Source organism: Saimiri boliviensis, chromosome 8, assembly GCF_048565385.1.
Source record: "Saimiri boliviensis isolate mSaiBol1 chromosome 8, mSaiBol1.pri, whole genome shotgun sequence".
In the NCBI taxonomy this organism is placed as follows: Eukaryota; Metazoa; Chordata; class Mammalia; order Primates; family Cebidae; genus Saimiri; species Saimiri boliviensis.
The window spans coordinates 108,976,114-108,998,947 of NC_133456.1; the positions used below are offsets into that span (position 1 = coordinate 108,976,114).

General features: G+C 48.1%; 1 protein-coding gene and 1 pseudogene across 5 annotated transcripts in view; one reads left to right on the forward strand and one right to left on the reverse strand.

The window, feature by feature from the left end:
• Positions 1 to 22,834, reverse strand: part of CAMK1D (calcium/calmodulin dependent protein kinase ID) — a 469,993-nt gene that overhangs the window by 376,053 nt on the left and 71,106 nt on the right. The gene's annotated exons all lie outside the window — the stretch shown is intronic.
• Positions 6,344 to 6,814, forward strand: LOC101036420 (ATP synthase F(0) complex subunit g, mitochondrial pseudogene; annotated as a pseudogene). The gene has a single exon (XR_012518961.1). The product of XR_012518961.1 is annotated as an ATP synthase F(0) complex subunit g, mitochondrial pseudogene (transcript).

A 22,834-nucleotide genomic window follows, 5' to 3' on the forward strand; every position in this document is an offset into this window, starting at 1 on the left:
ACTGCTTCTGAGGCTGAGAGAGCGGAAGCCCTTTTAAACACGGCCCAGTCCACCAACGGAACTTTTGTCAGGAATGAATGTAACGTTTTGATCTCCATCTGCCTGGCCCCTCAGCCCTACTTCTTAATTGGTTCAGAGCTCACGGGGGAAAGGATGGTTCTCCTTGCTCCCCATCCATGCCTGACACACCCAGCACCATGCCTCTCACAGGGCGGGCAGGTGTGGGTGGGAAGTCTCCAAAGCCGGTTCTCACAGTGGGAGCCTGCAAAAGGCACAGGACATGCCCATCGGCTCACGATCTCTGGGGCCAGCAGCACCTGATATTCACCAAGCAGCCAAAGCATGACTTTTTTATTCTTCTTTTATCCTGGAACAATGGGAGTTTCCTTAGACAGGTAACCCAAGAGACCCAGCACTTAGTCTCCTTGAAGAAAACACCAGAGTCTCAAGTAACAAAACAAACCTAAAGCCAAAGGGTTGTCCAAGTCTCCGCTGTAACTGGAAATGGCATTAGGAACATTTAGGGAGACCAGGAAACATAAGCCCCAAAACCTGCTGGGCCTCAGACCAGGGCATGGCCTCCTCCTCTCTGGCCAGTACACGAGTCAGCCAACCACTGGCAATGGGTGATCTGCCCAATCGACAAGCCAACCCCAGCTGGAGACACCACAAACCCATCCCTATTCGTTCTACTAACCAAATCATTTCCCCATTGCCATTTCATCTTGCAAGAGTGCCATGTTCATGTCCCTAAAGCTTCAATCCTTCTTTAAGAACAGGAAATTAACAAAATCACAACGGCACTTCCTAATGGTATTAAACATGAAACTGTCATGCTTATATAAACCCGAGTTAGTTCCACCTCCTCATTCCCCAGGTGAAGTGACTATGGAACTGTAAACTCAGTATACACCCAACTGTAACTGGGGAAACTGAAATATAAACTGGATATTAGAGGATAGTAAGAAATTAGTATGAATTGTATTAGTTGTGATAATGCTATTTTGATTACATAGGGAAACTTCCTCCTCCCTCCTTCCTTCCCTCCCTCCCTCCCTCCTTCCTTCCTTTCTTCCTTCCTTCCTTGGGTGAAAGAATAGATTCACACTACTGTTAATATGGGTGTAACATCAAGATGTCTCTAATTTAATTTTTTAACATACATGCGTCTTTTTCTTTGTTTTTTGAGACAGAGTCTCACTCTGTCGCCCCGGCAGAAGTGCAGAGGTACAATCTCAGCTCACTGCAACCTCTGCCTCCAGGGTTCAAGCGATTCTTCCATCTCAGCCTCCCAAGTAACTAGGATTACAGGTGCCCGCCACCACACCCAGCTAATTTTTGTCTTTTTAGTAGAGACGGCGTTTCACCATGTTGGCCAGGATGGTCTCGATCTCTTGACCTTGTGATCTGCCTGCCTTGGCCTTCTCAGATCTTAATGGCCAAATACTCATTTAACATTGGCCCAGGAAACGTCTGTTCCGAGTTTCAAAAACAACATCAGTGTACCAAGGAACCCAAATCTTTCATAACACAGTAATATGACATAATAGAATCTGGATATGATCATACGGTAGCAATCATGAACCGCTTGCTGTGTACCAGGGACTATTCTAAGTGTTTACAAGAATGATCTCAGCAAATCACAGCATCCGATGAGATTATTATCTCCATGGCATTGATGAAGTAACCAGGGCACATCGAAGTGAAGAAACCCGCCAAAACCACAGAGCCCACCGCGACAGTCAGCGTTTTGAAGGACTCAGCCAGACCTGCTCCTGTGACCACACCCCACTTCCAATAGCCACATTGCTTGCTTTTCACTGGGCAGAATGGTCCGGAGATAATTTCTTCTCATTCCTGTGTTTAAAAATAATACAAAAGGATAAAAACAAAAAGTGAAAGAGAAAAATAAAATCTGCCCCACAGGCCAAAACAACATATCTGATGTCAAAAAAAAATTTTTCCCCTTTGTTTTTCTCAGCAAAAATTCAAATCGCTCAAGTACTGCTTGACTCTCTTCTCCAAACAAACCTAGGCAAGAAATCCAGATGCTTTTCAGTTTCTCCTCCAGAGAACACTGTGGGTGGGGCATGGTGGCCCATGTCTGTAATCCCAGAACTTTGGGAGGCTTAGACAGGAGGAGCCCTTGAGGTTAGGAGTTCAAGATCAGCCTGGGCAACATAAGACACCCTGTCTCTACAATAAAATAAAAGAAAGTTAAAAAGAAGGCCGGGCGCGGTAGCTCACGCCTGTAATCCCAACACTTTGGGAGGCCGGGGCAGGAGGATCACTTGAGGTCAGGAATTCGAGACCAGCCTGAGCAACATGGTGATTAGCCGGGTGTGGTGGCGCACGCCTGTAATCCCAGCTACTTGAAAAGCTGTGGCGAGAGAATCACTTGAATCCGGGAGGCAGAGGTTGTAGTGAGCCAAGATCGTGCCATTGCACTCCAGCCTGAGTAACAAGAGCGAAACTCCAGCTCAAAAAAACAAAAAATAAAGACTCCAAATTCCAGCCTGTCTGTAATACAGCATCACATGACAGACAGCAGGCCCTGAAAGAAATCAAAGTATTTTACTCCAAAATATATTTCTTGAACATATTTTGAAACGACCCTGCAAAGCTGTCTCTTGTGAGGAAAGTCTACATTCTGTAAAGAATCCCATTCTCTTTCCATATCTTTTCCTGTTCCAGGAGAGATTTAACTGTCTGCCACCTTCACCTTTACAGTCTAGTCTCTCTCAAGCCTGTTACCTGGAGGCTTCGTCTGCATAATAAAAACCGTGGTCTCTACAACTCCATATCCTAACCCAGGCATTCCTTTCTGTGGATTCCACATCTTTAGATAATAACTCTTTCAACCAACTGCCAATCAGAAAACCTCTGAATGCACCTATGACCTGGAAACCCCTGCTTGCAGTTGTTCTGGCTTTCTGGACCAATCCAGCGCCTTAAATACGGTGTTGAATGATGTTGGCCTCTAACTTCTGTCCCTCACATGTATAACATCAAGATGTAACACAACCACCTTGGGCATGTTCACAGGACCTTCTGAGGCTGTGCCACCGGCCTTGGTCACTCATATTTGGCTCAGAATAAACCTCTTTAAATATTTTACAGTTTGACGATTTTCATCACCATCATTATATACTCCTCCTCAAAGTCTCAGCGGCCAAGGAAACGGCCTGACTGTTTGAGGCATGTGAACCAGAGCAACTCCATCTTGAATAAGAACTGGGTAAAATAAGGTTGAGACCCACTGGGCTACATTCCCGGACAGCTAAGGCATTCTAAGTCACAAGATGAGACAGCAGGTTGGCACAAGGTACAGGTCATACAGACCTTGCTAATGAAACAGACTGCAGTAAAGAAGCCGGTCAAAACCCACCAAAACCAAGATGGCAACGAGAGTGACGTCTGGTCGTCCTCACTGCTACACTCCCACCAGTGCCACAACAGTTTACAGATGCCATCGCAATGACAGGAAGTTACCCTATATGGTCTACAAAGGAGAAACATGAATAATCCATCCTTTGTTTAGCATAGCATCAAGAAATAACCACAAAAATGGGAAACCAGGCTGGGTGTGATGGCTCACGCCTATAATCCCAGCCCAAGTGAGTAGAGGTCAGACCATCCTGGCCAACATGGTGAAACGCTGTCTCTACTAAAAATACAAAAATTGGCCGGGCATGGTGGCGGGCACCTATAATCCCAGCTACTTGGGAGGCTGAGGAGGAGAATCACTTAATCCCAGGGAACGGAGACTGAAGTGAGCCGAGATCGCAGCACTTCACTCCAGCCTGGGCAAAAGAGCAAGACTCCGTCGAAAGAAAGGAAAGAAAGAAAGGAAGGAAGGAAGGAAGGAGAAAGAAAGAAGAGAGAGAGAGAAAGGAAGGAAGGAAGGAAGGAAGGAGAAAGAAAAATGAAAGAAAGAAAGAAAGAAAGAAAGAAAGAAAGAAAGAAAGAAAGAAAGAAAAGAAAGAAAGAAAAGAAAGAAAGAAAGAGAAAAGAAAAAAGAAAAGAAAAGAGGAAACCAGCAGGCCTGGGGGCTGCTCTGTCTATGGAGTAGCCATTCTTTTATTCCTTTCCTAAGAAATTTGCTTTCACTTTACTCTATAAACTCGCCCTGAATTCTTTCTTGAGTGAGATCTGAGAACCTTCTCTTGGGGTCTGGCTCAGGATCCCTTTGCTGTAACTTGAATATATGAGCACGACACATGGTTCATGCTTCATGAAGGTAACGATGACACTATATTGCAACTACAAGTTTCTATCCTTGTTCCTGTCTCCTCCTGTGTCATCGCAGGAATCCTCAGAATGGAGGTAGCATAGGTTAGCCTTCTACATTGACCATGGTGGCTGGTGCAGAGTGAGCACCCTTCTATTCCATGAATACTGAGTAAATTTTACAAATAGACAAACCCTGAGAATTCTTGCTGCACAGAAACATTTCGTATTCAAATCACAATTTCACTACTGAGGCTTAACGTCTTTCAATCTGTTTTCCGGAGTCCTTAGATATATGTATAAATGTATTTGTGAGAGGCCAGTGTTTTCTCTACTGCTGTGAGTTCATAGGTAGAGGGAATAAAGAAAATGGCTCAAAATTGGCCGGGCGCAGTGGCTCACGCCTGTAATCCCAGCACTTTGGGAGGCCGAGGCAGGCAGATCACCTGAGGTCAGGAGTTTGAGACCAGCCTGACCAACATGGAGAAACCCCATCACTTCTAAAAATACAAAAACTAGCCAGGCGTGGTGGTGTATGCCTGTAATCCCAGCTACTCAGGAGGCTGAGGCAGGAGAATCGCTTGAACCCAGGAGGTGGAGGTCGTGGTGAGCCGAGATCGCGCCATCGCACTCCAGTCTGGGCAACAAGAGCAAGACTCCATCTCAACCAAAAAAAAAAAAAAAAAAAAAAAAAACCAGAAAATTGTTCAAAATTGAAGGGAAACATTAGAAAGGAAAGAAATACTGACAGAACAAAAGTAGAAAAGTAAAAGAAATGAGAAGAGATTAAATGGGAAGAAAGCAAAGAAACACCAGACTTCAGCCTGAAATTTGCCATCACACTGTTGCCTCCTGTCATGGTTAAATTTTGGACGTTTCCAAATATATTCACATCTCGCATGCTTCTCCTTACAAATGAAATAGATGAAGTAGGTTTTCACTTTTCCCAAAATGCTCAACAATGGTTAGATGTTCCTTTCTGATCTTTCCCTTCTTTGGAAAGAAGAAAAAAACTCCACATAAAACCTTTCAGAACCTTAAAGTGCAACATCCGCAGGAAGGCTTTAGACTCAGGGAAAGTCTGGAAAGTCTTTTAGGCTGAGATGAATTTTCGAGGTTTGGGGTTACTAAGAGCTAAAAACAGTGACTATGTATAGAAGGGCTTTGCAAATCTATCCGAAATAAAACATTCAGAGAGTAAAATTCGATTTCCATAAAATGTCTAAGAGAAAACAAAGTTTTAAGGAAAACAAATTACTAAGAAAGAACCTTCCCAGCTCCTCGAGCCTACAAGTTTATGTTTTACTAATTTTTGGTCCATCTGAATTCTTTAATGAGACTTGAAGAATTATTACGGCTGCATTTTATACCATCAATGGGATTCTCGTTCGTAACTTGAAAAACAAAGTACCTATTTCCTTTTCCCCCACATTCTTGTGCAAGAAAATTTATTTTATACAACTTCCAATCCATCCTGTGTCCTAGAGATTTGACTGAAACTGAATCAAGCACTTATCAGTTTATCTGGGGATTTCCGTTGCCATCTTTAAGTACGGAATAGAATATAAAAAGAAAAGATAAGTTTAACCTTGGGAGTGGGAAACAGTTTGGCTTTTTACTTTTTTTTTTTTTTTTTTTTTTTGAAACAGAGTCTCACACTGTTGCCCAGGCTGGAGTGCAGTAGTACAATCTTGGCTCATGGCAACCTCCACCTCCTGGGTTGAAGCAATTCTTATTCCTCGGCCTCCCAAGCAGCTGGGATTATAGGCATGTACCATCACACCCAGCTAATTATCATTATTTTTATTTATTTATTTATTTATTTATTTATTTTTAGTAGAAATGGGATTTCACCATGTTGGCCTGGCTGGTCTCAAACTCCAGGCTTCCAGTGAACTACCCGCCTCAGCCTCCCAAAGTGCTGAGATTACAGGTGTGAGGAATTTTTAACAAAAGAAACACATACAAATTTATTTAAAGGCCAAGCACAGTGGCTCACACCTACATTCCCAGCACTTTGGAAGGCCAAAATGGGTGGATCACTTGAATACAGGAGGTCAAGACCTGCCTGGGCAAGATGGTGAAAACTCATCTCTATGAAAAATACAAAACTTGACATTCAGCTGGCCGTTCGGGGCGACGGGCTTTCCATCCCAGAACCATGGCCCAATTTATCCGTAACCTTGTGGAGAAGACCCCGGCGCTGGTGAACGCTGCTGTGACTTATTCGAAGCCTCAGTTGGCCACATTTTGGTACTATGCCAAGGTTGAGCTGATTCCTCCCACCCCTGCTGAGATCCCTAGAGCTATTCAGAGCCTGAAAGAAGTAGTCAATAGTGCTCAGACTGGTAGCTTCAAACAACTCACAGTTAAGGAAGCTATGCTGAATGGTTTGGTGGCCACTGAGATGTTGATGTGGTTTTATGTCGGAGAGATCATAGGCAAGCGTGGCATCATTGGCTACGATGTTTGAAGACCAATCTTTAACATCTGGTTATATTTGATTTATTATTTGAGTGTTGTTGGACCACATGTGATCAGACTGCTATCTGAATAAAATAAGATACGTTAAAAAAAAAAAAATACAAAACTTAGCCAGGCATGTGGCAGGTGCCTGTAGTCCCAGCTACCTGGGAGGCTGAGGCAGGAGGATCACTTGAGCCCAGGAGACGGAGACTGCAATGAGCCAAGGTCGCATCACTGCACTCCAGCCTGGCTGACAGAGTGAGACTCTGTCTCCAAAAGAAAAAAATATATTTAATGTAAGTCATATGTGACATGAGAGCCTTCAGAAATGAAGACCAAACCACCCAGGAGAAACTGTCTATTTGTGTGGACAGTCAGGCTGAAGTATGATTGGAGGACGAAAGGGTTTCACGTAATGGTAATAAACTGAGAGAAACTGAGCAAGGCCTGCTTTTTCCAGTTCTTCTTGGCCTCTGGGAATTAGGGCAGACCCTACCGGAATGAGGGTCTTAGGACCTACTTTTTGGCCCACTTTAGGGGAGAAGGGTTAGAGAAAGTTAGAGAGTGACCTTCCTGCCTCTGTGGTCTTCTCCATTTCCTTCAGCCTAAAATATTCAGTATGCCAAGATGCTATATTTTCAGGGAGCATTTCCCACTTCCCATCATATACACAGATCATTTTCAATTATGAAGCCTACAGGACAGGAACCACGTTTTGTCATCTGTGGGTTTCCCAAGGCCTTAGCACAGCACCTGCATACACAGCAACTCATATACTTTATTGAGGTATGATTTACCTGCAATAAACTGCACTCATTTAAAATGTGTCATTGAGGTCAACTTTTGTCACACCAACTTAAAAAAAAAAAAAAAGAAGAAGAAGAAGAAGATATCTGGCCAAGTGCAGTGGCTCACATCTGTAATCCCAGCACTTTGGGAGCCCAAGGCAGGTGGATCACCTGAGGTCATGAGTTCAACACCAGCCTGGCCAACACGGCAAAACCCCTTCTCTACTAAAAGTACAAAAATTAGCCGGACATGGCAGCATGTGCCTGTAGTCCCAGCTACTCAGGAGGTTGAGGCAGAAGGATTGCTTGAACCCAGGAGGTGGAGGCTGCAGTGAGCCAAGATCACATCACTGCACTCCAGCCTGGGTGACAGAGGGAGACTCTGTCTTTTAAAAAAAAAAAAAAAAAAAAGGTTTCCAAAAAGACTAACGTACTGTAGGAATGGCATGAAAAGACCTACTGTTTCATAATCATGAAATAATTCAAATAAGACTTTTATAAGTGGTTTCAAGGAATGAATCCCAAGCCAAACCCACAACTGCCTTTCTTCAGCTTAGAGAATTTTCTGCTAGAAAAACAGACAGGGAGGGGATAGGGCTTGGCTGGTCCCCACCCAAATCTCACCTTGAATTATAGTTCCCATAATTCCCACATTATGGGAGGGACCCAGTGGGAGATGACTGAGTCATGGGGGTGGTTTCCCCCATACTGTTCTCGTGGTAGTAAGTCTCACGAGATGTGATGGTTTTATAATGTGTTGCCCTTTACACTTGGTGCCCATTCTCTCTTGCCTGCCACCACGTAAGACATGTGTTTTGCCTTCCGCCATGACTAGGAAGCCTCCCCAGCCATGTGGAATCGTGAGTCCACTAACCCTCTTTTTCCCTATAAATTACCCAGTCTCAGCTATGTCTTTATCAGCAGCATGAAAACGCACTACTGCAACAACTCTAGGCCCCTAACGTCTTACCCATTTTACTTAGAAAAACAAAATCTCCTCAGATTGTCTGATACCAAAGACACAGCAGAAGAAACAAAAAAGCCCTCGATCCCTCTCAGGATTCCAGGGACGGTGAGCTCAACTGCAAAGCACTCAGCAGTGCGGCTCCAAACCCAGACCTGTCACCGACCTGCACACCGACGACACGACCTACCGCAGGGAGGATGAATGGTGAAGCAAACCACACAGCTGTTACCACCGCCAGGCCCCAAAATGCAGGCAAACAAGAAAACACACACCCTTTCCTCCTTCCACTCATGCCCATTCAAACTCGGCTGCTCTCTAAACAGTGATAAAGCTCCCTGAAAAAATAAAGGGACGTAAAGGGACGTACACACACGGAGTCATTTTCAAAAACATGTGGCTCTCTCTCTGCCTGGCCTCCAGCCAATAAGTGCTCCCAGAGATGACAGCTTTCAATAAATATTAAACCGTAACACACAACCGCTCGGGGCTCCGAGACGTACGCAGCCTTTTCACCCACAGAAAGCACCTGTCAGGAGTCATGGAAAAGAAAAGTCATGCAGGCTCTGGTACACAAAAAGCAAAGTCCTCAGACCACCTGCTCAATGGAACTTGGGGTAATAGGCCCTGGTGGACGCAGACAACAGTGCCTGATGTCTGTCCTTCCCTGGCGACAGTCTCCCACACATGATGGGCACATGACTCTATTTTAATAAACAGGAGGGGAAGATACAGGAAAGAGCCTGCATCAGAAAGCTGAGGTTTGGGGGAAATGCCATAGCAAGCAAAAAAAATCAATTAGAAATATTAAGTCTTTCTTTAAAAATTAAAGTAACACGGCTGCATGTAGTGGCTCACACCTATAATCCCAGCACTTTGGGAAGCCGAGGTGGATAGATCACCTGAGGCCAGGAGTTTGAGACCAGCCTGGCCAACATGGTGAAACCCTGTCTGTACTAAAAATACAAAAATTAGCCAGGCATGGTGGCGGGCACTCATCCCAGCTATCAGGAGGCTGAGGCAAGAGGATCACTTGAACCCAGGAGGTGGAGGTTGCAGTGAGCCAAGACTGGAGACTGTGCCACTGCACTCCAGCCTGGGCTACAAGAGCGAGACTCCATCTCAAAAAAAAAAAAAAAAAAAAAAAAACAAAAAAAAAAAAAAACGAAGTAACACGGTGCTATCCAAGGATGCAAAGGATGCAGTTTGCATTTAACGTCCAAAGGCAGGTTTGCTATTGTTGTTATTTCACTAAAATCAAGACCAATAACTGTGTCACAGAATAGAGCAAGCTGGAAAGAAAAACAAAGGCTTCCTCTAAGGAGAAATAATTTATTGCCTCTCTACCGCAATGCCTCAACCTTCAGAAGCCAAGGCAAGAATTCTAAGTCTCAAATCATTCCTTCATTCCTAGTGCGACAGCAACAATGTACAACCACCACTCCTGGGTAAATCTCATTAAAATGTTTCATTCCTAAACCTGTGAAACAAATGTAAAAATTGTCCCAGTAAAGACAAGAACATGACCTCAAAAGAAATTTTTTTTAAAGAAACATATGTCCAGGATCTTCAACTGATGGAATCCCCGGTGCTTCAAAAACAGGCTTTTCTTAGAAGCTTCTTAAGAAAGGAACTGAATGAATGTCATGGGGGAATTATGCCTTTTTCATCTTCCTAATTCAGCGGGGACAACAGCCACACGCATAACTCCACGAGGACAGGGGAAGCAAAGTAATCAGAGACGGAAAAAAGACAAGAGGGGCTTAACATGTGGTCCTTCTCCAAGGAAGTCAGCGCTGCAGCCGTCAAAGACAAAAGGAAAAGGTCCCATGCTCAAGGTGAAGGACCCATGACTTCCGGCACCCGAATCGCGCTTTGCTAAGTCTGGCCCATCATGGGGTGTGCAGAAAAGAACACAGGCTTCGAAAGGCCCCCTCACAAGGTTGGCTCCTGGCTGGCACCTGAGACCTTGGATTTCGGGAGGGTTCCCACCATCCTAACTGAGGAGCAATCCACTGTGCCTCAACAGTTTATAAAGGCAATGCGGTTTCTGCTGAACATCGGCTTTCATTCTGAGATTCTGGAATTTGCATCTGTGCTAGGCAGCAGGTGCCAATGTGACCAGCTCTCAGAAACAATCCTAAAAAGAAAGAAGCCGACATGGATGTATACTGCAGGATTCCAAGCACAAGACATTCTAGAAAAGGGAAAATAGGGAGGCAGGAACAGTCTGTGGCTGCCAGAGGTTAGGGACAGAGCGGGGAAGATTTGCAGAAGAGGGGGGATGTTTAGGGCAGTGAGACTACACTGCATGACTCGATCGCGGCAGATCCTTGTCACTATGTATTTGTCCAGATCCATAGAATGCGCAACACCAAGAGTGAGCCCTAAGGTAAACTACGGACTCAGGGCGATCGTGGCGTGTCACTGCGGGTTCATCAGCTGTAACCAAAGGCATCGCTCTGGTGGGGGCTGTTGATAGTAAGGGAGCCTGTGCATGTGGGGAGCCAGTGAATATATAGGAAATCTCCCTATCTTCCATTCGGTTTTGCTACGAACCTAAAAATGCTTTAAAAAGTAAAGTCTGGGCCAGGCGAGGTGGCTCACGCCTGTAATCCCAGTGCTTTGGGAGGTCAAGGCGGGCAAATCACCTAAGGATGGGAGGTTGAAACCGGCCTGGCCAACATGGTGAAACCCCGTCTCTATTAAGAAAATACAAAAATTTAGCCGGGCATGGTAGCAGGCGCCTATAATCACAGCTACTTGGGAAACTGAGGGAGGAGAACCTCTTGAACCCAGGAGGCAGACGTTACAGTGAGCTGAGATCACGCCATGGCACTCCAGCCTGGCGACAGAGCGAGACCTTGTCTAAATAAATAAAGTCTGTTTTTAAAAAGCAAACATATGAAAAGCGCCAGGCACAGTGGCTCACACCTGAAATCCCAGCACTATGGGAAGCTGAGGTGGGCGGATCACCTGAGGTCAGAAGTTCTAGACCAGCCTGACCAACATGGTGAAACCCCGTCTCTACTAAAAATACGAAAATTAGCCAGGCGTAGTGGCACGTGCCTGCAATCCCAGCTACTCAGGAGGCTGAGACAGGAGAATTGCTTGAACCCAGGAGGTGGAGGTTACAGTGAGCCAAGACTGCACCACTGCACTCCAGCCTGGGCGACAAGAGTAAAACTCCGTCTCAAAAGAAAAAACTGGTTGCTGAGTCTAACAAGCTTCCCTGGTAGACATCATTTCACATGTGTCACCTCCACTCAATGCCGACTGAACTAGGCACCGAGTGGTGGCAACACCTGCATGCCCTCCTACCCCCGCGGAGAGGATGCTGGGAAGTTTGTGCCCACATGACCTGCGCTCTGCCTGGCACCTCTCCCCTGTGCTGATTCTGCTCTGTGTCCTTCTGCTGTGATAAACCTTAGTCATGACTGTGACCACGGGCTAAGAACTGTGAGTCCGAGGAGCGAATCATCAAACCCAGAGGTGGTCTTGGGGACCAACGTATGAGCACGTAATATGTTCACTGTGACAGATCAACCACACTCTGAAAACACCACAGATCCTGAAAAGAGACGGGCCCGTTGGCCTCAGGGATCCTGCGTCAGGCCCTCATGCCAGCATGCCCATACAGATGGCAGACACCATTACACCTGTCGCCACCACTCGCTGCTGACTGAATGAAGCATGCCCTGTGTGCCCACCTCCCCGCCCCCTGTCGAGAGAGGACTCCTGGCTATTTGGGACCCCCATGGGGCTCTGCTGCTGAGACAGCTTCCTCCATGACAGCTGAGATGGGCTCACTACAGCACCCCAGCTTATGAGACCAGAAAGTCAGGCATCCCACCAGGCAGGGAAACCTCTGCCCCCAAAGGCTTGACCGCCACCTCCTCACCACCAGTGAACATACATCCCACAGAAGTCAAAAGGTGTCCTTTCTTTCAAAAAACAAAGTCAGCAAGCCTCCATAACACCCAGAATAATGCCGCTGACCAGCTTCCCAGATTTCCTTCTAAGATCCCTGCCCTTCACCCTCCTAAGACGAGTCTTCATCCAGCGAAGCTGAGGGATGTCCCTGAGAAGGGGCATGTGGCTTCCAGCGACTGGGAGGAGAAGGCACTCCACAAACCCATGGGTCCACAGCAGACTCTAGACCTTACAGACAGGACGCCCAGGCTGGTCCAGGGAACTAGAGCAAACCCTGTGCACACTCGAGGTGTGTACTTGGAAGAGGAAGACTAAGGAACCAGAGTGGCTTTCAGCCCGAGGACAGGCCTGAGTCACAGGTGAAGCAGGGGCTTGGACGGCCATGGGCACTCACAGTCTCCCACCCCCAGAAGTGAGCCTTCCTTCCTGAGCTGTGTGGAACAGAGTGCGGCCCCCTCAGGCTGTTCACCTGCATGCAATCACAGCTCAGGGCTGCACAGCCTAAGACTCAGTCCCGGCTGTCCCTACCACCCATTCTGCTCATCTACAAACAAGGATGGAGCCTCAGCCACCTCTAGCATCTGACGCCTTCTTAACCTGCTCTTAAAGGAGCATGCGCGGATGGACCCACTCGTGCATTCAGCACTGGCTTATGGCGGCCAGGAGGCAGCACACACGCAGACGGTGAGAAGGGCTTGGACCAGCATTTAAAGAGCTCACCGCTGAGTTCTAAAACTTCACTCCCTGTCACCTCTGAAAATACCCCCAGCCACAGGTGACCTACATCCCTCATCTGCTAAAAAGTACAAACTAAAGAGGTCTTGTTGGAACCCTGGCAGGCGTTAAAGGATGGGAGAGTAGAACGCAGCAGGAAAAGCCGGAGATGACCACTGAGCCACCCTCCGCCCCGCCGGCCACAGGGCGGGTCTCACCTCCTGACTCAGAGCTGCCAACAGACAGGCTGCTCGGGAGCGGGGAGGCGAGCGGTCACAGGACAGTGTTACCTGGAGGTAACAGGAACTCCAGCCTGTTGCACAGAGGTGAGCATCTACAGGAGGCCCTTCCAAGACAACCGGGGAAGTGCAATCGATGGAAACAAGGATTGTCTGAAGGTGCTCAGCAGGTGAGGGGAGAAAACCACAGAGGCAGCAAAGAACCTGGCGTTGGGCTTGGAACACGGAAACCTACAGCGGATCCATCAGTGTCGACGGAGCTTCTTGTTCGGCAACTGCAATCAGCCTCCTGCTCCCTCCCCTCCTTTTTTTTATTATTTTTTAGTTTTTTGAGATGGAGTTTCGCTCTTGTCGCCCAGGCTGGAGTGCAATGGCGCAATCTCGGTTCACTGCAACCTCTGCCTCCCGGGTTCAAGCGATTCTCCTGCCTGAGCTTCCCAAGTAGCTGGGATTACAGGCACACACCACCACACCGGACTAATTTTTGTACTTTTAGTAGAGATGGGGTTTCACCATGTTGGTCAGGCTGGTCTCCAACTCCTGACCTCAGGTGACCCACTCGCCCCAGCCTCCCAAAGTGCTGGGATTACCGGTGTGAGCCGCCACGCTTGGCCTTCCCTCCCCTCCTGATTCCTCCTGGGCTGCTTTCTCAAAGATAACTCTCCTGCAGGGAAGTCACGGTCACGCCCCAGGGCCAGACTTTTCTAGACGGACCACTCCCGCATCCTTCAAGGATCAGAACACCCAGCACAGACGGAAAGCGATCAGGGTGTCCAGGCTAACACTCAGCTTTGGGGAGCATTACTTGGTACACATCAAATGTGTATTTACACACAGCCCAGAGTATGATTTAACAGATTTGAAAAACAGCCCAAGGACGTTTTTCACTTTACAATTACGGAAAGAGATTTGCTAATTTAGGTCCTTAAATCCTTGGAATCTTTAAGCAGTCCCTTGCTGGATGTCATTATCCCTAAAGCCACCAGCTAATTCTAGGCCAGTAATGAGAGAGCTCACAGCTCACAGGAACAACGGCAGGGCTATATGAGCCAGAAGCTAAGCCAACCTCACAATTCTGCCTAGATCCGACCCCGCTCCCGGTCACTAGGGCAGTGGGCATCTCGCGGGCACCCATGAGTGAGGCTCAGCGCCACACCCCCTTGTCCACACCATCAGGAAATCTCAACAAGGACATTTGTTTGCAGAGGAGATTCGGTAAGGTCAAGCAGCTTCCCTGGGGTCACAAGTCAGAGGTGTGTCTGATTCCAAACCCTCACACTCTAAGCCATCATCCTGTACCCGGTCACAATTTAGAAATATGCCAACAGACTTTTTTTTTTTTTTGGAAGAGAAAAATTATAGGATTAGTTACTCAAGGTAAGAAAGCAATAGAAAGGAAGAGAGCTCTTAGCCAGGTATAGTGGAGCACTCCTGTGATCCCAGCAACTCAGGAGGCTGAGGCAGGAGGATCGCTTGAGGCTGCAGTGAGCTATGATCACACCACTGCACCCTAGCCTGGATGACAGAGCAAGACCCTTTCCCCACAGTAATTGTAACAAAACTCAGAGACGCCAATTCCACTTCAGAGGAGACACGTATAGATGCCACTAAATCCAGAAAGAAGGAAGGACTGCAGGACCTGAGATTCTCACCCAAGAACCGGGAGTCTGTGTATGTTACGATTCTAAACATAACCCTTTAAGAAATGAAAGTTTAGCAAACTGCAGCCCCCAGAAGACGGAGAGCTGAGTGATGGCCAGGGGCTGGGCTCACGTGGCTATTTGGCAGGTTCATCAATGTTACTGCAAAAATGCTGAGTCCAGGAATTTGTTTTTCCTTCTTTTTTTTTTTTTTTTTTTTTTGAGATGAAGTCTCACTCTGTTGCCAGGCTGGAATGCAGTGGCACGATCTTGGCTCACTGCAACCTCCACCTCCTGGGTTCAAGCAATTCTTCTGCCTCAGCCTCCCAAGTAGCTGGGATTACAGGCGTGTGCCACCACACCCAGCTAATTTTTGTACTTTTAATAGAGAGCGTTTCACCATGTTGGCCAGGGTAGTCTCAATCTCTTGACCTTGTGATCCGCCTGCCTCGGCTTCCCAAAGCTCTGGGATTACAGGCATGAGCCACCGCGCCTGGCCTGCTTTTCCTTCTTTTCTATGGTTTTCCCATTCAGCCAATATAAACCGCACGCCAGCTTTCTGGATGTAAGGCATTGATCAGGGAGAAGTCAATCACATCTCCAGTCCCTTCACATCAGCTGAATCCTGAAAAACTCCTCCAAAACTCCATGCATTCTGAGCACCAGATTCTGCTTTCCTTGACCCAGTTTTATCCTTCTTTTGTTGACTAAATAATAAGCAAAATTAAGGGAGAAGATTCTAAGGAAGCCTAGACTGTTTGGTTTAAAAAAGCAAATATTAAAAAATAAAATAAAATAAAACCCTTCCACCTGCGAAAAAAAATTACTCCGTACCTGGAGCAGGAAATGAGGGCAGAGGGAAAGATAGCAGGCATGAGTAATTAAGTCCTGGGGTCTGCAGGAGGGAGGGCAGCGGGTAGGATGAGAATGATCAGCAAAGCTTCATGAACAGGGTAGGCAGAAAAAAAAGCAGCTGGAGGAGGAAAGGGTTTCAGCAGGGAGACGGGGGACATCCAAGCTCCGCTAATCTCTAAAAGGAGAACAGCATCAAGAGAGCAATTCCGAGGCTGTGAGAGGAAACCTGACCGAGCACCTGGAGTGTGCTTTATGGGTCTTTTCCTGGATCTTACGTAATTCACGCCCCACCTGCTCCCATGCCCAGAACACATCTGGGCACGGCTTGTGGTTCTTTTCCATGATCCGTGTGAGCTGGCTGAGGGACAGTGAAATCCTCGCCGGGCACTGGCATTTACGCTAATCCCATGGACCTTGTACATGACTCTCCCAAAGGGTCATCCTGTGCTGTGCAGCAGCTCCTGTTGCTGAGACGGTACCACCTTGGGAGCAAGTGGGTGGAATCTGGGCTTCAAGGGTGCCCTGCACAGGCCAGCCCAATGACGTCAGAGCACCAGTGACAGGGACAAGGTCAGGGTGGACAGTGGAGAATCTTCAGGAGGCAAGCAAGGCAAGTGCTGGCACCCTGACACCATTCATTCACTATTCAACTCATCCAGTCACTCATTCATTCATTCAACGCATTCATTTGTTCACTTGCCCATTTATTCAACATTAACACATCCATTCATTTATTCAACTAGTTTACTCATTTGTTCACTCACCATTCATTCACACATTAACTCATCCATTCATCATTCATTCAACTCATTCACTGTTCCTGCACCCATTCATTCAAGTATTAACTGATCCATTCACTCATTCATTTATTCATTCATCCATTTCTTTGTATGCTCATTCACTCATTCATTTATTCATTTCCACTTTCACGGGAAAGCAAAAGGTTTCAAACCAGGCCCCGGCTGGATCTGCCAGAAACATACACACACAGACAACAGACAAATGAACCTGGACTAAGTTTTCTGCAAACGAAGACAGGGCGATGGGAGAAAACTTCAGAATCAGAACCTCACGGGATTGAAGAAAAACTCTTTGGGGCTGTCTCCCCACCATCACAGGCAAGTTCCAATCCACCTCTGTGGGTCACATGGTTCCTGCTCTCCCTATCACCATCTCCAAAGGCAAATTAGAGCTCCCAGGCTCTCAGAAACACGGCCCAGTGTCTCCAGACGGCCCATGGACTCTGGAAATCACTGCTTCTCTGATGTATCTAAAACCCCTCTTCCAAATGCAGAATACCTGAGCCAAAGACTGGCCACAGGGACCTGTGCTCAAGGAGACACAGTCAGGCCTTCTTGGTTGCCTCTCCCCAGGGGTGCCGGGTCTCTCCAGACCCCACAGCATGGCCAAAAGGGAAGTCATGGCTGGAGGATGGAGACACCAGGAGAAAAGTCAGGAACCATCGGAGGTTGCCAAGAATGTCCTCAAATCCTCTGCGGATGTGAGGAGCTTGTCAATCTCAAAGTGTAATATAGAAAAGCTGGATAACAGCCATCACTTCGAGCTTTCCCAGTAATCCCTTCAAGAAAGTAGAAAAGAAGGGGAAAAGTCAAACTGGATCATGCAGGTGCGATCAAAGCCTTTCTTAAAGCAGGGAACAGATGTCCCCAGCTCTGGCCCTGGAGTAAGAGAGCCCACTCCTCCCACCCTGGGGTCCTCAGGTGCTCCACCGAAGGCAGGCACTCTGCAGGATCTCCCTGGATTACCCCAAGGGTCAGTGTATCTTTTAAACACGTTATTCCTCAGGAAAGTGAGGGGATCGCTTCTACCTCTTGGGAGTGCACATGATCAACTGATTCTCTTGGAGGTCTCACAGTCAGCCTCTCTTCCCCACCCCATCCAGTCTCTCCCCTCAGACACTGAGTGATCACGGCCTCCAGTTCACCCAGACCCACCTGTGCACCCAGCGCCTTTCTAAGCCATGAGCTGATCTCCGTTTCCACCTGTGCCCTCAATAACCAGGGATTACAGCGCAGCTGCGAAAAACAGCCCCAGGCTTCCGAGGGGCAGCAGTGGAGGTGAGATGTGGGTCTGATGAACTTCCCGACAAAACTGGCTTTCACATTTTGGTTTATTGTTTTAATTTTTCTTCCTTTCTCTACTATAAAAACAAGGCAGTAAGAACAAAGCGGAGAAAGCATCATTTTTTTTAAATAAGAAAATGAGGCTAATCTCCTAATTTATTGTAAAAAATTAAAATAATAGCATTTTAAAATAATCATTATATGTATCGACTGGGTGCAATGGCTCATGCCTGTAATCACAGCACTTTGGGAGGCCAAGGCAGGCAGATCACCTGAGGTGAGGAGTTCAAAACCAGCCTGGCCAGCATGGTGAAACCCTGTCTCTAAGAATACAAAAATTAGCTGGGCATGGTGGTGTTCGCCTGTAATCTCAGCTACTCAGGAGGCTGAGGCAGGAGAATCACTTAAACTCAGGAGGCAGAGGTTGCAGTGAGCCAAGATTGCGCCCCTGCACTCCAGCTGGAGCAACAGAGTGAGACTCTGTCTCAAAAACTCATCATCGTCCTCATCATCAACACATGTATGCACCAAAGCTCCAAGTCTGAAAAGCCCCAGAGAGCTGCAATAGAGAGATCCAACACTCGGCACATGGAGTCTAGCTGCAGCTCTGCCCCAAGAAAGTGTGTGGCATTCACAGCCTGGCAGCTCTCAGGTCTCAGTTTCTTTGTTTGCAAAATCAGCAATGTACTGCCTCATTCTCAGACTCTGACGTGTGACCGACAGACAGGACAAGGAAAAAGTCGTGTAATTAATTCAGGTGACTTGGGATAAAGACTAATCTGATTTAGTGAAAGCTCTAGATGTTCTGAAGCACACTGATCCCCTTCAAGTTCATCTGATAAAAAACAACTCAGCTACAGGACGCCGAAGCACCCACAGACCCGTTCCGTGCAAGCCCACCTATGAGCAGAGCTGCCCAGTGCCCCGAGGTGCTGTGCTCTCTGGGAGGGGGGATGGTGTTCATTTGGGAATTACTGATCACAGTGCTTTGCTGAGCAATCCGTCTTTTCACAGAGCATGCAGAGGTCGACAAGGGCTTGGTCCCAGCCAAATGCTCACAAATCCCTAAAGAGCAGGACCGGAACAGGGTTTTTCTATGATTATGCCAGTCACTGACTTCCATCCAAGAGAGAAGAGCAAGGCAGCGGGGGGGTGTGAGTGTTTTCATCATGATGGATGGCAAAGAACACGAAGCAGAGGAAGGCAGAAGGCTGGAAAACAGTGAGAGAAGCGAGCAAGCGGGAGAGAATGTGGGAGACGAAGTGAAGGGAGACAGTGACTCCCCGGGGTGGGGAGGGGCCATACAGGAGAGGGTCAGTGTTGTTCTAAGAACCGCATTCACCCAGCCCATGTGTCCAAAGGACGCTAACCAAGTATGTTCACGCAAACACTCGCACATGCTCAGTGGAGGGCTTCCCCAGAATGAAACCTCAGGTGGAGTGCAGCTGCACACAGCAACTTCCCCTGCCCGTCTTCCACGCCATGCCCACCTCGAACCTGAGCTCAGTGCCAACGTTTATCAGCCCACGTGCTAAGGGCTGGGCGCTGTGAGGTGGAAGGGTCATAGGATGTCATAAGAGAAAATGGAGGCCGGGCACGGTGGCTCACGCCTGTAATCCCAGCACTTTGGGAGGCTGAGGTGGGTGGATCACCTGAGGTCAGGAGTTTGAGAGCAGCCTGACCAACATGGTGAAACCCCATCTCTGCTAAAAATACAAAAAAATTAGCCGGGCATGGTGGTGGGTGCCTGTAATCGCAGCTACTCAGAAGGCTGAGGCAGAATTGCTTGAACCTGGTAGGCAGAGGTTGCAGTGAGCCGAGATCACGCCATGGCACTCCTGCCTGGGCAACAGAGTGAGACTCTGTCTCAAAAAGAGAGAGAGAATGGGGGAGAGGGCATGGGACGTTAGGCGGTCAGGGGAGACTGCCTGGAGGTGGTATTCACAGTACAGGCTGGAGAATGAGAGGGATGGGAGAGGGGGAGTCAGCAAAGAGGAAAGAGCATGTGTGAGGTCCTAAGACGGGAGAGGGCTTGGGTGCTGGGGACTCAAAGCAAGCCAGAGTGGGGGGAGGGGCGCCGTGAGGTGAGAGAGACGCAATGTGGGGGATGGCAGTGGCAGGTAGAGGCCACACCACATGCCCCTTCCTGGCCAAAGTGAGTGTCGTCCTGCATTCAGGCTGCCACAGCAGAGTGCCATAGACCAGGTGGCTCGGAACTCACACGTTTACATCCCACGGCTAGATGGAGGCTGGAAGTCCAAGGCAACGTGCCAGCAGGGTTGGGTTCGGGGAGCACCCTCTTCTGGGTGCGGACGGCCACCTTCTTGCTGGGTCCTAACACAGTGGCATGGCCACTCTCTGGGGTCTCTTTGACAAGGTCACTAATCCCACTCAGGAGGACTCCCCCTTCATGACCTAATCACCTCCCAGAGGCCACTTCCTAACACCATCGCAATGAGGGGCAGAATTTCAACACAGAAATTTAGTGGACACACAAGCCTTCAGCTCGTAACAGTGAGGAAGCTGGGCTGTGTTCCAAGGGCAGCGGGCACTAGCAGATGCCAGACACGGGCAGTGCCCAGATCCCGCTGCCCCCTTCCTGGGGTTGCACTGGCTTACTCGGGAGGCGAAGGTGAGGAGGAACAGGATGAAAGGTGGAACCCCACGGGGAAGCTATGGGATCCACCTGGAACCGAGAAAGCATCTCAGACCAGGGATCAGAGAAAGAAACGAGCTCTTCGAGGAATACCATGAGACAGCATATCGAAAGTGGAGAAAGAAAGAAATTTTGGTGAGAAAGAATCGAGAATCTTTAACAAGTATCTATATTCAGGGGCCTAAAGGCTCCCCATCTAATTCACAAAGAGCCCAGGCAAGAGGGCTCAGAAAAGCCAGCGGGGATTCTGAGCAGGTCCAACAAAACCCAGTACTTTCCTGTAAGAAAGAGTAAGTTCAGGCCCAGTGCAATGGCTCACACCTGTAATCCCAGCACTTAGGGAGGCCGAGGCAGGCAGATCACGAGGTCAGGAGTTCAAGCCCAACCTGGCCAATGTGGTGAAACCCCGTCTCTACTAAAAGTACAAAAATTAGCTGGGCGTGGTGGTGTGCACCTGTCATCCCAGCTACTCGGGAGGCTTAGGCAGAAGAATCGCTTAAGCCTGGGAGGCAGAAGTTACAGTGAACCGAAGATCACGCCACTGCACTCCAAGCCTGGGCAACAGAGCGAGACGCCATCTCAAAAAAAAAAAAAAATAAGAAGTTCCATGGCCCCAGGAAAGTACCTCCAGCCCCATGACATTCCTCCAGGAATAAATGCTCGAAACCAAATGAAGGGAAACCAAATTCCAAGCTCCAAGATGGCCAGTGGAAGGCCAGGCCGGGACACTGGTTATTCTCTGCCCTTCCAGACCTGCCCTCCACCTTCTCCCTGTCCTGGGAGGCCAAGCCTGGCAGATGGTACCCAGGCCACTTGTTCTCCAGCTTCAGGGCCGGCTGATGGGAGACAGCACCAGGAGAGCAGGGACAAGAGGAGAGAGTTCCCCGTCACCTCCATGCTGTGGGACTCTGCCGTCCACACACTCCATTCCCCGGGGCAGCCACCTGCCATGGCTCCATGACTCTCCAGGGTCCTCCCCGACCCCTTTTGCCTAAGAGCAAACTGGTCTTTGGGTTCCTAACCCTACCCACCCTCTGGAATCAGTCCCCCCATCAAAATCTCTTCATCTTCACCATCTGCAATGTGTGCCCCCCTTTCCTGCCCAAGTTGTCCTGAAAAACATCTACAGCATCCTAGCACTTTGGGAGTCAGAGGCAGGAGGATCACTTGAGGCCAGGAGTTCGAGACCAGCCTGGCCAACATAGGGAGCCCTCATTCCTTTTAAAAAGAAAATTAAGGCTGGGCGCAGTGCCTCACACCTGTAATCCTAGCACTTTGGGAGGCCGAGGTGGGCAGATCACTTGAGGTCAAGAAATTGAGACCAGCCTGGCCAACATGGTGAAACCTGTCTCTACTAAAAAATACAAAAATTGGCCAGACGTGATGGCTCACACCTGTAATCCCAGCACTTTAGCAGGCCGAGGTGGGTGGATCACCTATGGTCGGGAGTTCAAGATCAGCCTGACCAACACAGAGAAACCCCATCTCTACTAAAAATACAAAAAAAAAAAAAAAAAAAAAAAATTAGCCAGGCATGGTGGTGCATGCCTGTAATCCCAGCCACTCAGAAGGCTGAGGCAGCAGAATCACTTGAACCTGGCAGGCGGAGGTTGCGGTGAGCCAAAATCACGCCATTGCACTCCAGCCTGGGCAACGAGAACGAAACTCCATCTCAAAAAAAAAAAAAAAATACAAAGATTAGCTGGGTGTGGTGGCACACACCTGGGGTCCCAGCTACTTGGGAAGCTGAGGTGGGAGGAACACTTGAGCCCAGGACTTGAAGGCTGCAGTGAGCCCTGGGCTGGGCGACACAGTAAGACCCTGTCTCGACAAGAAAAAAATCCCATCACCGCAAAATACAACAGCTTAAACAGCAAGTCTTGAGCTGGGGGGATGAGCTTCTCATTGCCAGGGCTGACTCCGTGTCAAGCCTAACAACAGAATGGCCCAAAGACAGCTCATGAAAGAAGGATTGTTGCAACGCTCAAAATAACAGCTTATCGTGAACAGTACACCAAAGAGGAAACTAAAATAATACCAAGATCAGCTAAAGTTAGCTAATGTTGGAGGTGACATATACCTGGCATGGGCCGTCCTCCAGTGAGCCTGAATTACTTAACAGCAGGATGAGAATTTTCTAGTCTGTATTGTCAGTTCTTCCACCAATGCATGCAAAAACATTTGTAGGGCAGGATTTAAAGTCTGCCTGTCATCATATATAAATTGGGGCAACGGATAAATGGCATTTTCTTATTTTGGAGTAAT